Genomic DNA, 13,342 nt, shown 5'->3' with positions numbered 1-13,342 from the left:
TGCATGAGGAAGACGAGTGTGTCTGTCTGGATGCACCATTGATACCACTTTCATGTCAGTGACCTAAGAAAGCCAGGGGATGGTTATCTTAGCGCAGCTAGCCTGGCTCTGTCCGAAGGTTAAAGCATCTACCTGGGACCAACCAGGACCTTTAAAGCTCACTAAATACCATGTTACATCTCATTTGTCAACTAGTCTAAGCTAAGCTCATTGTTCTCTGGCTCTGGCTTCATATTCACACGTAAAAATGGCAGAGATCTTCTTTTCTCCTACAAGAAGGCAGAGACTGCTCTCTCCAAACCTTTAAATGAACGGTATGTAATTGCAGGATGTATTCAATACCAGTCCAGAAGGCCGGATAATGAAAACACCAACATACCATAAAAAAAACAATAAACACACAGATGTGTGTGTGTGTGTAGCATGTGTACACACTAAATCTGTCCCGCTCTCTAATCCCATAATCCAGTAGTTAAGCCTTGACTGAGTGCGGCTACATTTTCATGAATGAGTTTGTGTCATTTGTCATGTGTTTATGTGAGTGTGTCCACGAGTGAGAGAGAGAGAGGGAGGGAGAGTTACAGCATGTGAGTGAAAGAAAAAATAGCAACAAATGCTTAAAGGACAGATTAGAGAGAAGTAAACTGTAAAAATAAAATGTAAACTCTGTTTGGTACTGATCTACTTTATCATGGTGGTGGTTTTTCTTCTTCTTTTTTTGATGCTCTTACAATGTCAATATGAGTTTTTGTGACTGACAAATCAGATGATCAAATCATGAAAATAATAATTTTCTGCTCTTTGGATAAAATAAAGTAAGGAATATATCACAATTAGACTTCAAGTCACTGCCACTTCTTACTCTTTAACATGTAAAATCTACTTTAGATTAATTTAATTGATGAATTAAAGAGATTCGTGTGATTATGTTGAATGTCCACTCTGGATTCCTACTTTCCTATTTCCTGGTTGATGCTTTGATTTGCTGTGTTCTAACGGTTATGATTTCAACAATGTTAATGTTGGTAGATGATTGATTTCTACCAGCTTTAAAATGAGTTTAATGCTCAGGCACAGAGGTTTTGGGGCGATGTCATGTTGTCCAGGGCTGTTTGTTGAGACCAGGTTAATAAGTAATAAAGCTGACGGCAGGTCACCAGCTGCTTATTCCTGTTTCAGTGGATCAACTTACAAAACACACACACACACACCTACAGATGCAAGGTCACTGCACCGGATCCCTTCTTGTCTATGGCCCTCAAATGCTAACCTCCTGAACCCCAGGCTGTAGACTCACTGTCTGCCAACACAGTCACACACATGCACGTGTTGTGTCCTTCTTCCTCAGCCAGGTGCAAACACTTCACTATTTGATAATCCATGAAGTGGAATAAAATGGAAAAAGGAAACAGTGGCATTAAAAGTAGTAGCCAATCAAAGCTAAACCCTTAATAATAGTGTTTGTTAGCTTGGGCCAGAGCCAAGCTAACTGTCTTCTCCTTTTCCTGTTTTCAACAGTCAGCTGGCTGAAACATATTTTCAACTAATAGATGAGGCCGTCCTTTCAGTCTAAAACATGTCACCCACAAATTTGAACTGTTCTCTTGAGGTGGCCTAAACGTTCTTTGCGGTGCTGTTAGCGCTTATAGCTCTGATAAAAAACACAAAGGTAGCCTAAATGTGGCCCAACAGAGCAAAAAGTCTTTTTTCTCCTTTATCTGTCTTGGTCTTTCTCAGTCACACACTCAAAGAAAAAAGAAAAAGAAAAGAAAAAAAAAACACAAATGCCTCATTCAAATCTCACTGTGAGTTTTGAATAGTCAAAGCAGCACAGGATGCAAAAGTGAGATCATATTCAAAGTTATTCATATTTTACTCAAACATCTGTATCTCTGGGGCATGTGTGCAGCCAAACACTCCTGTTAAACCTACATCGTTCAAACTTGTCAAACTACGCAGCTAATACAAATATTGTTTTAGTTAATAAGAACAGGAGAGAATTCATGATCATAGCCCAGAGGAAGTATCCTCCTGTAATAAATTCTGTCTTGCAGCTTGGGCACAAGTCCAGGCTGCTTGCTTTTTTCTTTTAACTGTTTATATTGCAGTCTGGGTGATGTCCACAGGCTGGTGCCGAGGGGTTTACAGATGGCAGGGATGCAGAAGGGGAAGGTGAGGGTAAGCAGCCATCATGTTTGGATGATGGGATGACGTAAAACAGCTTTCAGCAGCAGTTTGCAGGATTTAGCTCACTATTAAAGGGATAGTTCAACATTTTGGCAAATTCACCTATTGCCATAATCCCTATAGCCATGGGGGTATACTGTAGGTTCATTATCTTTAATTATCGGTGCATGTTGTTTTGACATCTGCAGGGCAGAGACGTGAGCTGCTCAGCGAACACAATGGAGGTGAATGGTACTGGTCTCCTGTCCCTCATCAAACTCATCAAATACACAATCCAACAACTCCGAAATGCTCTCGTGGACAAGTTGTGACCTGCACATTACTGTAGCCACGCTATGAAATAATCATTACGACACATGAAGCAAATAGTACTTTCTTGAGTAAACGGGAGTAGCTGCACTAAACATGCGCTTTTGAAATAATTTCGCCAAGCAGCCGTGTCTGGAATGTAGTTCTGGCTATGCATTTGCCTCGAAAACCACTCTGTCTTGTGATGTTACATTATTATTTCATAGCACTCTAGTTTGGTGGCACAGTAGAATTAATCTGCACATCCCTGTGAAAAATGTAGCTCTGGGTTTTCAGCCGGCAAGCTAATTGCTAACATGCAAGCCAACAGCAGGACATGCTAAGCATTAGTCATATTTTTCTCTGTACGTGGCTGTTTGCTGTTTGTCTTTGAATTGCACGTCATTTCATTCAAGCTTCATTCAGTGATCAAACTCACTGTTTCAGTCTTTCACAGGAAACCAAGTTCATTATTTATTTATATAAGATATAGTTTTAATACGTCTCATACATTCCTGCAAAATTGTTCCTCTTTTGTGGAACCGGTTAAATAAGAATGAGTGGCGCAACATCTTACTTTAGAAGGTCAGCATTGTCAGGCCAGTTTACCAACCGCATGAGCCAAGGTTCACCAAAGTTGAACTTTGCTGTGAAGAATAAAAATAATTTTAACACTTTTTTAATGTTCTGCCTTTACTGTAACTCTGAGTCCACAGGTGTCCGGTTGCTGTATTGTTCCTTTAGGGGAGAATGGGGTAAGATGACAGGGTTACACCACTTTCTAGGAAACCATAAGAAAAAATTGAGCATGTGACCAAATATTTAGGAGGATCATTTCATTGAGTCTGTGAAGGTGAAAACCACATGGGTAAAGTGGTTTAACATTTATGTCCAAAAAAACATTTTTCACTCTCAAATGTGAATTTTGGCGATCATAAATTTCATGAGAATTGTGTTGAGACCAAAATAGATTTATACATTTGTTTTATACATGATTTGTGGTATCTATGTTCTATATTCACCCCATATGAAGTAAATTGAGCCACAAGACCACTTTTTTGGACATGCCATATTTTCAAAACAGTTATGTTTACACTCATTCTGTTTGTTTGTGGGGATGCACAACTTCCTGAAATATATGAAGATATATTAGTTACTGTAGCAACAAAACTATTGTCTTGAAGTTTTTTTTTTTTCCCAAGGAAAATACTTAAACATTATGCAGGCTATGTTCTATTTTTATCAGTGCATATGTAATCACATTAAGGTTTGAATAAGGAAAAACTATGAAACTGAATTGTTAGTAAGGCCAGTAGTTGACCAGACAGGTGCCCAAAACTGTGAGATTTCTGTAAACATAAAATAAATGACGCAAGAAGTTGTCTATGCAATGATTAGGTGTGTGTGCACATGCATGTAAACTGGTAGGCTACATGATGGCAACTATGTAAATGTGGAAAAAAGCTGAAACTTAAATGACCTTTGAAACCCAGGTTTACTTTATTTGAAGATTATTTTCATATGATTTACATCAGTGGCTCAGCTGCTTTCAGTATTGCTGAATGAATGGATGAATGAATGAATGAATGACTATGAATGAAAACTGTCAGTGGGATTATCTGCAGGTCAAATACAGGCAGGACTAAAGCACAACTTGTGTGTGTGGGTGTGTTTATCTGACATGTGGTAGTGCAAGCAGAACAGACACAGGGATTAAAGACAGGAAACAGACTGAAACCCTCTCCACATCTGTACACAAACACACATGCACTGCAGTTTGCTGTTCTGTACATTGAATGTGTGTGTAAATGAATTCAGTGTATTTTAGCGTTGTTAACATGCACTCACATGCAACACACTCTCTTCCTCATATGTGGCAGAGGTGCAGACCACCTGACACATGTTAACGTCATCAATCTGTCATGTTTTTTTGTTGAGTGACAGATATAGACACAGTGGTTACTAAGGCAACGAGCAGGCAAATATGACATGTGACGACAGGTAAAGAGAAACAATCACACACACGTGCACATACAGATATACACGAGCATACAGTATACATACTGTACACAAAAAAAAACTTTTACAGCATGAATGTACAGTAAAGACAAAGCACACTGAACTCATGTTGACCTGTGTCTGGCTATTTCTCCTTTCATTTTCCCACCAAACAACATGAAGGGAAGCTGCCCAGTGGTGGGGGTATTGGGGGGAGGAGGAGAGGAAGACAGGAGATGAGTGGGGGAGGAACGACAGGAAGCGGAGTGTCCTTGTTAATGTGACATGGTCACATTTAAGTGATTGAATTTCCTCCCTGTGTGTGTGTGTGTGTGTGTGGATGAGTGTATATCCATGAGTCAATTGCCCAATTGCTTGACAGCCGACATGACTAGAGTTACACAACACACAACTGAAACATTTCCTTCCTCACCCCCCTGTGTGCCCGTTACAGGCACAAGATGAGACTCAGGGCTCGAGGTGTTATCACAGTCTTCAACAGTATGGCATGGATGAATCATGTCATGTCCTGTTTTGTTGTAACATTACACAAGATTTCTCTTCCTGCCTAACCCTCTCATGTTGTACTCAGCTGTTGCAATATATAACAGAGAAGTAAAAAAAAAAACTTAAGCCTTGTGAAACCTCATGAAGACATCTGAACCGTAAACTTTCCTTTCATTTTCTCATTGGGTTGAATGTCTTGTCTTTGTCATTTTGATCAGATCACTTTCATATTTTACAAGTTTTTACATTTTCCGTCTGGAAGTTAACATTTGCCATGTCCATGGAGCTCTTTACCAAACTACTGGAAGTATTTCCTAAAAACCTGCCAGTGTATAATACTGGATGAATATACAGTGGTTCAACAGGATGGGAGGACCTGTAGTGTGCTGGCTGGAGCAACCAAAAGACCTCTGGAGCTTGATGAAGCAGTGCTAAGTCGTTTTGTAAACAGGGCTGATATTGCATCGCCAGAGAAGACAAGATTCACACACCTGAAAAAACATTTTGAAAGCTGTAGGTATCCTCTAAGTCCCCTACATTAAAGAGACCCCAAGAAGTTTGCTTTTGGTTATAAAAGAGTCTCATATTAATGTGGATGAATCTACGTTACCCACTTGTTAATGGGTCCATTTTCGATAAGTATATCGTTTTGTCTATATTGTTATTTTGATATTATTATTTAGTGGTTGACTCGCCCAGCATTTTCTAGTTTCGGTTTCCCGGACGCTGCCCGGCAGGTCATGGGAATAACGTCGCTGGATCGCTAGTTGGCATCGTTTATGGTTGGAACTACGACGGTATCTGATCGTCTTCAAACCTCCGACTTTTGTTCTTGATTAATGAAAACATTCTTTCCGAAACTCCTCGTGGTCCCTTCAATCTGGAAAAAAAGTGCTTGGATTTTCTTGAGATAATCAGGTATCCAAAGACGCTTCCCTCTGGGTGATTAGTAAAAATATCATGTTGGATATTTAAAAATTGATTAAATGTCGATAAACATTTTGTCCGTCTTTGAGACAGAGATGAAAACTGGGTTCACACTCCAATAGTGTCATGCCTGCAGCTCTGCATGTCTGCATCTCAACAGTCCAGCCTTTGTTTGAGTGTTTGCGTTTGAAACAGGGACAATATTAAGACTAAGACAGGTGTCAGTGGGTGTTACAGGAGCACATAAACCTGATTGCCACAAGATAAAAAATAACAATGTCCTTGTCCAAATTTAGGGGTAGCAACGTTTGGAGGATGGCATCCAAAAACCGCATACCCCTCAAAGACTGAACGGAAATAAGACTGTCTGGTCTGTGCACTACATCCAATTTATCCTTGGCTGCTGTTTTATTTACAAAATCTGCCTTATTCTCTCTTTGAAAAATGATTCATGAAATTTAATCTTGGCTCGCAATGAAGCACGCACGTGGAGGATCTACCCCGTTGCATCCTTTCAGAAACAAAGGGACACATTTCTCAGCTGCATCTGAAGGAGCCTCTGAAATGGGACAGCCTTATCGCAATGACGCAATACGTCTCTAAATGCTGCCTTCGAGGGATGTGGGCCCTGAAATGAGACAGTGCTAACGTGAGCTAATCCGTTTAATGTTTTAATCCGTTTAAAAAAAATATTTGCTCAGTTTTAACAAACACAAAGCCTCACGTGGTACAAGACTGAACTACTGTATGCAGATGTGTTGTTTAATTTGATTTGAGCTGTATCTCTATACTCACTAAGATGGATGTGTTTTTACAGTGCAACTTTAACTGTTGCAAGGCAGATCAAATCTTTACAGTTTTATAAGATTGATTCCTGGGCACAATAATAAAAAAAAAGAAAGCCGAGAAGAAGATGGAGGCGAGAGCTGCACTCCCATGACTCTGATGCTAGCATTTTATTTTTACTGCTATGATTCAGTGTACCAGGACATATTGCTTTTTTCAGCACAGCAAAACCCACAGTAGTGCATAGGGCAGGTGATTCAAGTGCACATATTGGAATGACATTTTCATCACTAATTAAACAGCTAACGACCCAGCCTCTGAGTGGGCTACTCTAAGCTCACACACACCTTCAGTCCTATGAAAAATATGTTTTATTTTGGCGTTACAAGTTGGAGAATGTATTTTCATTGTATCTGTAACATTTCGTGGTTGTAAACTTTTGTTTTTGTTTCGTATAGTGTGATTATTTCTCAAGACAAATCTTATAGGACACACAGAATTACATCTAAAAAGACAATGTTGGTGCCACTTTCTGATGTGTTCATAATGCTAAAGATTAATAGAGGGTAATTTAAGGTAAAGACAGGAAGTATTAAAATTACAGCATAAAATCAAGCTATGGCTTACAAGTTTAGTTGCAACAGCAAATGTAATATCAGTACTCTCATCTATCAATATAATTCCTGTTATTAGTCCTACAAACCTGAATGAATTGAACTTTGTTAAATAAAGGTCAAATGGCTCTTTGCTGTCCCACATTGTCACAAATCATATTCTTATTCTGTTTGATGTAATTGCACAATATTTTCTATTTTCTGTCATAATAACAAATCAGACCACATCTGTGTTTGAGATGTGAGGGTTGATTCACATTTACTGGACCTCTCAGCTAATCTAATTGAGTTGCAGCTGATATGACATGATATTTTGCTCTTTTAAAGAACACTGCATTATCCACATCGACTTTGCTATGGATACCCATTGGCTGTTTATGCTGCAAGCAATACTGCCCATGCCCTTTCCTTTAACACACCGTCTATAAATAACCAGCCCTTGGAAAAGAGCGACTTTTGGACAATATTTACAGAATGGCCGAGCTGTTAGATACAGGATGTTATATAATTTTGAGGGCGGACCACATTCTGGGAACCAAAGATAGTTGGAGTGATTTTATTTTTTAAAGAGGACTGTATCATCCATATCCAATATGTCCCAGTAACCAGTTCCCATTTTTGCCGCAGGGGAAATGCTTCCTCCCTCAAAATGTTTCCCAAGATTTATGCCACATTCGTCTCAGCATTGCACTTTATTAGAAGTGAAACTTGTGGTTGCCAGGGAACGCTTGATAATATTTTTGGCCACATGCATCATTTGTTGTCTCTTGCTGGGAATATTATCCATTTTCACTGTACTTGAAAGTCGCTTTCCTTATCACATTCAGGAAGGCACTGCAGTAAGCTTTTAATACCTCGCTACATCTTCAGATCCCAAATATCTAAATCCCAAGGAGAACAAAACACTGGAAATGTTGTTGGAACAGTACAGTCCAACACCTACTCAGTCCATCAGTCATACACCGAAGCCATTCTTCAGTTTCTAAGAAACTGTGTTTTCTTTTTTTGGCACTCAAGTCTTTGGAGAGAGAGAGTTTCACTGTTAACTCCCCCTGTTTTAACTGTTGTTATCTTCTCTAATTGTGCCAGGACAAGAGTCTCCTCCTACAATCCCACTGGGGTAAGTTGTTAGGGAAAAAAACAGAGCATCAAGTATTAAAATGAAAAAAAAGGCTATAAATGAGCCAACATTTACAACAATCAGTCCTAGTCTTTATTTATTTTAATGCAGCAACAATAAAAAAGTGGCAAAAATGTTACATATACAGTCGAATCACAATGACTTATACAATATATTTCCTCTCCTATGGGGCTTTCTCTGTGCATTGCTGTTCATCTGCTCCAATTAAGAAATCTAGTGAACTGAGTACATTTACACTGCTCTGGTTACCATCATTACAGTGTGCTTATATAATCCTATGTCTCTATACTACTGCTCAATCATCCCCACAGTTCACCCATAATATACTCTCTGTGCCAGTATGGGGGTCATTACTTGTATTCAGTGCAAAAGTGTATAATTGGCTGCTGCTTTTTATCGCAGTGAGCTAGAAATGATGCACAACTGACCGGCAACATCTGAATTTTAATATATTACAATATAGCTAAACTCATCTCATGTCAGCAGCTTGGTTCACTCCTGAATTATCATGGTCAGGAGTGAAAACAGGGCCATTGGAAAAGTGGCCTGACCTCTTAATTCAAACTATGTGAGCACGGCTAAAGCTGTAAAAGAAACAGACCCGCTATTGTTGTCTCTATATCTCAGCGTGTTGGAAAGCCAGCTTTCCTAACAGCTGAGGATAAACATACTTCTCACAGAGCGCTGTAACACCAAGCAAACGGCACAGATTGAGTGTAAGAATGCAGTGTGTCTGGATGGTGGCCTGGTTTGGCTGCTGCCTCACTATGTGTCTGCACAAGCGTGTGTGATAGGGACTAAACAAGATTTATGACGTTTTTTCTTTTCTGTAATGGAGGAGTGGAGGTTCATTATCTACGCCGACATATGAACACTCACTTCCCAATATTAGAGTTTCAATCACAAATATTTGATACTAGATTCAATATGATAAATTTTTCTTGATAAGTTTTGATGGACACCAAAGGTCCATATTCTATTAAGTCAATAGTGAGACATACATTTTTTTTTTTTATTAATTTTTTTTTTTTGAATAGCAGCAGCAAAAAACTCAGAAGCGGCTCAGATTTATTGCTTTTAGTGAGATGAGTTCAAGTACAGTTGACCGTACCATGGGTTTTTGATTCTGGTTCAGTTTTGCATTTCACTTTCCTTCTTCTCCACTCCCTTACACACCTTCTTTCCTCTCCTCTCCCTCTGCTCATTCCTTCCATCCATCCTCCCTCTCATTGCCTTTCCCCTCCAATTCCACCTCTTATTCTTCCTCCCGAGCCGATGTCACCAGAGACAGAGTCATTACCCCAGCCGCTAAAAACGGGCCAAGTGTCGCTCTGTGATGTTGAAATGAATGACTGAAGCCCCGTAGAGAGGACAGGGGTAGAGATTGAGGGGGTGTGCTGCTGTGTGAGAGACAGAAGAGGAGGAGTGATTGAGAGTGTTTAAAAGACAGAGTGAGAGTATGTCAGCAACAGAGGGAGTTTGGACAGAGATGCATTTGCTCAACCATACCCCAAACCACTCATCTGACTCCCCCGTTTCCTCCCCATCTCCCTGATTACAATTGCAAAATCATAGAACACCACTTGATTTTAATTTTGATATTGTAACGAGAGTCACAAGAGGATGACAGCTTGTCCGGAAATAGTCTTTGTGCGTAGTACGATGTTGAGTTATTTCAGTGTCAAAAGCACCCGGGTGATGCTGATGCGTTTAAAAAGAAGCAGTTGTTTCACTTAACCTGAATGATTTCGCTGGGTTTGTGTATTTGATAAAAGGTATTGTAGTTATTCAGCCTATTTTCTCTTTTAAGAAAGTTATTGTAAAATTTACAGCATTTTCAATAAGAAACTAAATAGTAGTATGATATTTTCACCCAGGTTTTGTGTACCCACACATTCCTGTTTCTTGCTATTATAGGATAATGATGAACATGAATTTTATTAACAACCCCCCCCCCCCCCCCCCCCCAACGCCCCCGCCCTGAAAAACGTATCGCAAAGAGGACTTCTTCTGAGATTTCCTCAACAGTGATATAAAGGGAAGGATATGTGAGGGGGAAACACAGATGAGCTGATAGTATGAGTTTGATTTTAAGCCAGACTAATGATGTCCCTCTAGGGATGACAGTGATGGTGGACAACTACCTTGGTCCAGACTGAAATATCTCAGAAACTATGAATGGACTGCCTTGGAATTTAGTGCACACATCGATTCTCCCCCACCCCAAAGACAAATTTTAATAACTTTGGTGATTCGTCGACGTTTTCACTGTTAAATTTCTCCAATATTTCTAAGGACTGCAACACATGGGGCCGCCCTATAATTAAGAATATCCCTAACTAACTGGTCATATCTCCACCACTGGTCCACTAAATGCCTTTTAACACATTTACAGCCAAGTTACAGTGCAGTTAAGAGATTTTCTTTTTTCAAATAAGACCAGTTGAAAACTTTCTGGACCAACCTTGGGTTTAGGGCTGACCGTCTTGTTATAGGCAATTTGCCCAGCGGCACTGGTTTTCTGTCAGCTTGGAAGCTGCAGCAAAGTGGAGTACAGTAGCTATTTGAATGGTTAATTAAACTACTTTGGTTAAATGTGTGATTATTACTAAAGGAGGCAGAGGGATAACCAAACATAAGAGTAAGACAGAGCTACTGTAACTGCTAAGCTAAAAGAGCTAGCAGATTTGGATAAAATGTAAACAACACAAAAGTCAGCCACCAGAAATGAGACACTCAAGCTCAATGCAGCACATCAGCACAAAAGTCCTGTTAACTAACTCACTTAAAGGCCACAGGGCTTTTAAATTAGCAAATGTTAGTGTGCTAACATGCCAACATGGTAAACAGGGTGAACATTAAACCTAATTATCAACAGGATGGTAGCATGCTGACTTTAACATTTAGCTGAGGTATAGATTATAGATTTTGAGCTGCGTTCACAGTCATTTTCCTTAACAAGTCGCCAGAGATTCATTCATATTCTACGTAGCTGAGCGACCTGAAGCTCAAACTTATGTTGCAGCGTAACCGACAAGTGGCTGACCACGTCTCAGCTTCTATCCCACACATTAACATCAGAAGATACGTGCCCATCTACTGCAACAAATGATTATATACTTAAATTTGGCTAGCGCTCTGCTCCTGAGGGCTCCCCGGTGAAGCTGAGCAGCGGCGTGGAGTTCAGCGGCACAGGGAAGATAAATGAGACAATTAAACAGTGCTTGATGGCACCTCAGTGACTAATGGCTTTTCCTTCCTGCCTGTCTGAGCACAGACAAACACAGTAGTAAGCAGCAAGGAGAGTGTGTGTTGCGCTGACAAGCAAATGCTTGTGTGTTTAAAATGCTCGAGCCCATGTGTGTGTCTGTGTTTTTTGTGAGGTCCGGTTTGTTGCAGGAATTCAATTGGCACATAGTCAAACACTTGTATACACCAAAACAGTGACACTGAGATACCAGTTGATATGAGGAAAACAGAACGTCCGGTTGCACAGTTCTGTGAATGACCAAGTGAAGAGTGCATAAGATAGGCTACTCAACGTTGATCACGCTGAGGTGCACCAATGAACAAGGGGCTCTGGTAAAAGTGGGACAAGCCCATGAGAGGAGTTGAGTGTGTTTGTCTGCCTTCATGTAAGCTGCAAATGTTAGCGTTGCCTGCTAGTGTAACTTGCTTAAAGTCTACAGCATCAACAGCCAAATAGTTCATTGGCTAACTATCAGTGGGGTAACTGGTGGCTTTGTCATTTTTCCAAACTGTAAAGAAGCTAATCTTAGTGGCAGCACACCGATCAGCTTCTAACATGAGAACCGAATACCTGTTTTTAATGTTACGGCTGATAGCGTATCCACTTTGACAAGTGACAGGTCAACAGAACATGAAGTTCAGGCCTTGCTGTGATCAAATGTATGCCGCCCTGGTCCCAGGATATAAAACAGTCTTTATTTCTCAATTGCATTCTATATAGATGATCATTGTGTTTATATGGGCACCTTTTGGAGGTTTTTGATTGCTATCTAAATAAAGATGTGCTAACTTACCTTTGTTTACAGTGACTACTGTGCATGTTCCAGTGGGCTCTGTGCCAGTTATAGGGTGTTGGGCTTTCCTGCGGTTACTTCCTGTTGTATACCCTGTTAAAGGCCAGCAGTCCACTGAGAGTGGACAGATAGGACAGTCATGTGGTAATTAGCTCTGCTCATTAAAACTGACCTCAGGCTTTGTTCTGCCATCTGGATACACTGTCCTACCTCCTGTTAGACATGTGTGTGTGTCTGTGTCTGAGGATGGCGGACATGATTTATTTGGATGAAAGATGACCCCCCTCGGAGTGTGTGGTTTATAAAATATCTCCCTTTTCTCTACATCTATTGATCTGTGCCTTCATAAAATATCATTTGGTAGACATATTAGAAGTGCTCTGTCCTTGGAAAACAAAAGGACACAATAGAGGATTTTAGCATTACTTTACTTTTACCTTGTTTGTCTCAAAATGACTAATTCCAGTCTTTTACATTTTAGTTTTAACTGTATTAAATCTAAATCTTCATCTTCATCTTTTACTACAAGCACTATGCACTGTAGTAAATGAAGAATCCTGTGCACATAACAAGCTCCAATTACACCTAAATAAGATGCATTCTGTTGTAAACAACACGTATGGCAGAGACAGAAAATTGCCACCTCTGCTCATCACATTCTTGAAATTAATTAAATGACATTCATAAGCAATTCACTAGGGCATTGTCAGAGGGTGCACAGTCAGGTGGTTTTTCAATTAGTGTTTGAATGTGAAGGAGATGCACGGAATGCAGCAAATGTGCCACATGAACTGCTGATCTGTCCATCAGGTGACTCAAAGGTCTTTGGGTTGAATTATTGCTTTAAGCAG

This window comes from Trachurus japonicus, chromosome 12 (genome assembly GCF_045865225.1).
Source record: "Trachurus japonicus isolate A0001 chromosome 12, Traja_1.0".
Lineage (NCBI taxonomy): Eukaryota > Metazoa > Chordata > Actinopteri > Carangiformes > Carangidae > Trachurus > Trachurus japonicus.
The sequence above is the reverse complement of the archived record's forward strand: the minus strand, read 5'-3'. Positions refer to the sequence as shown.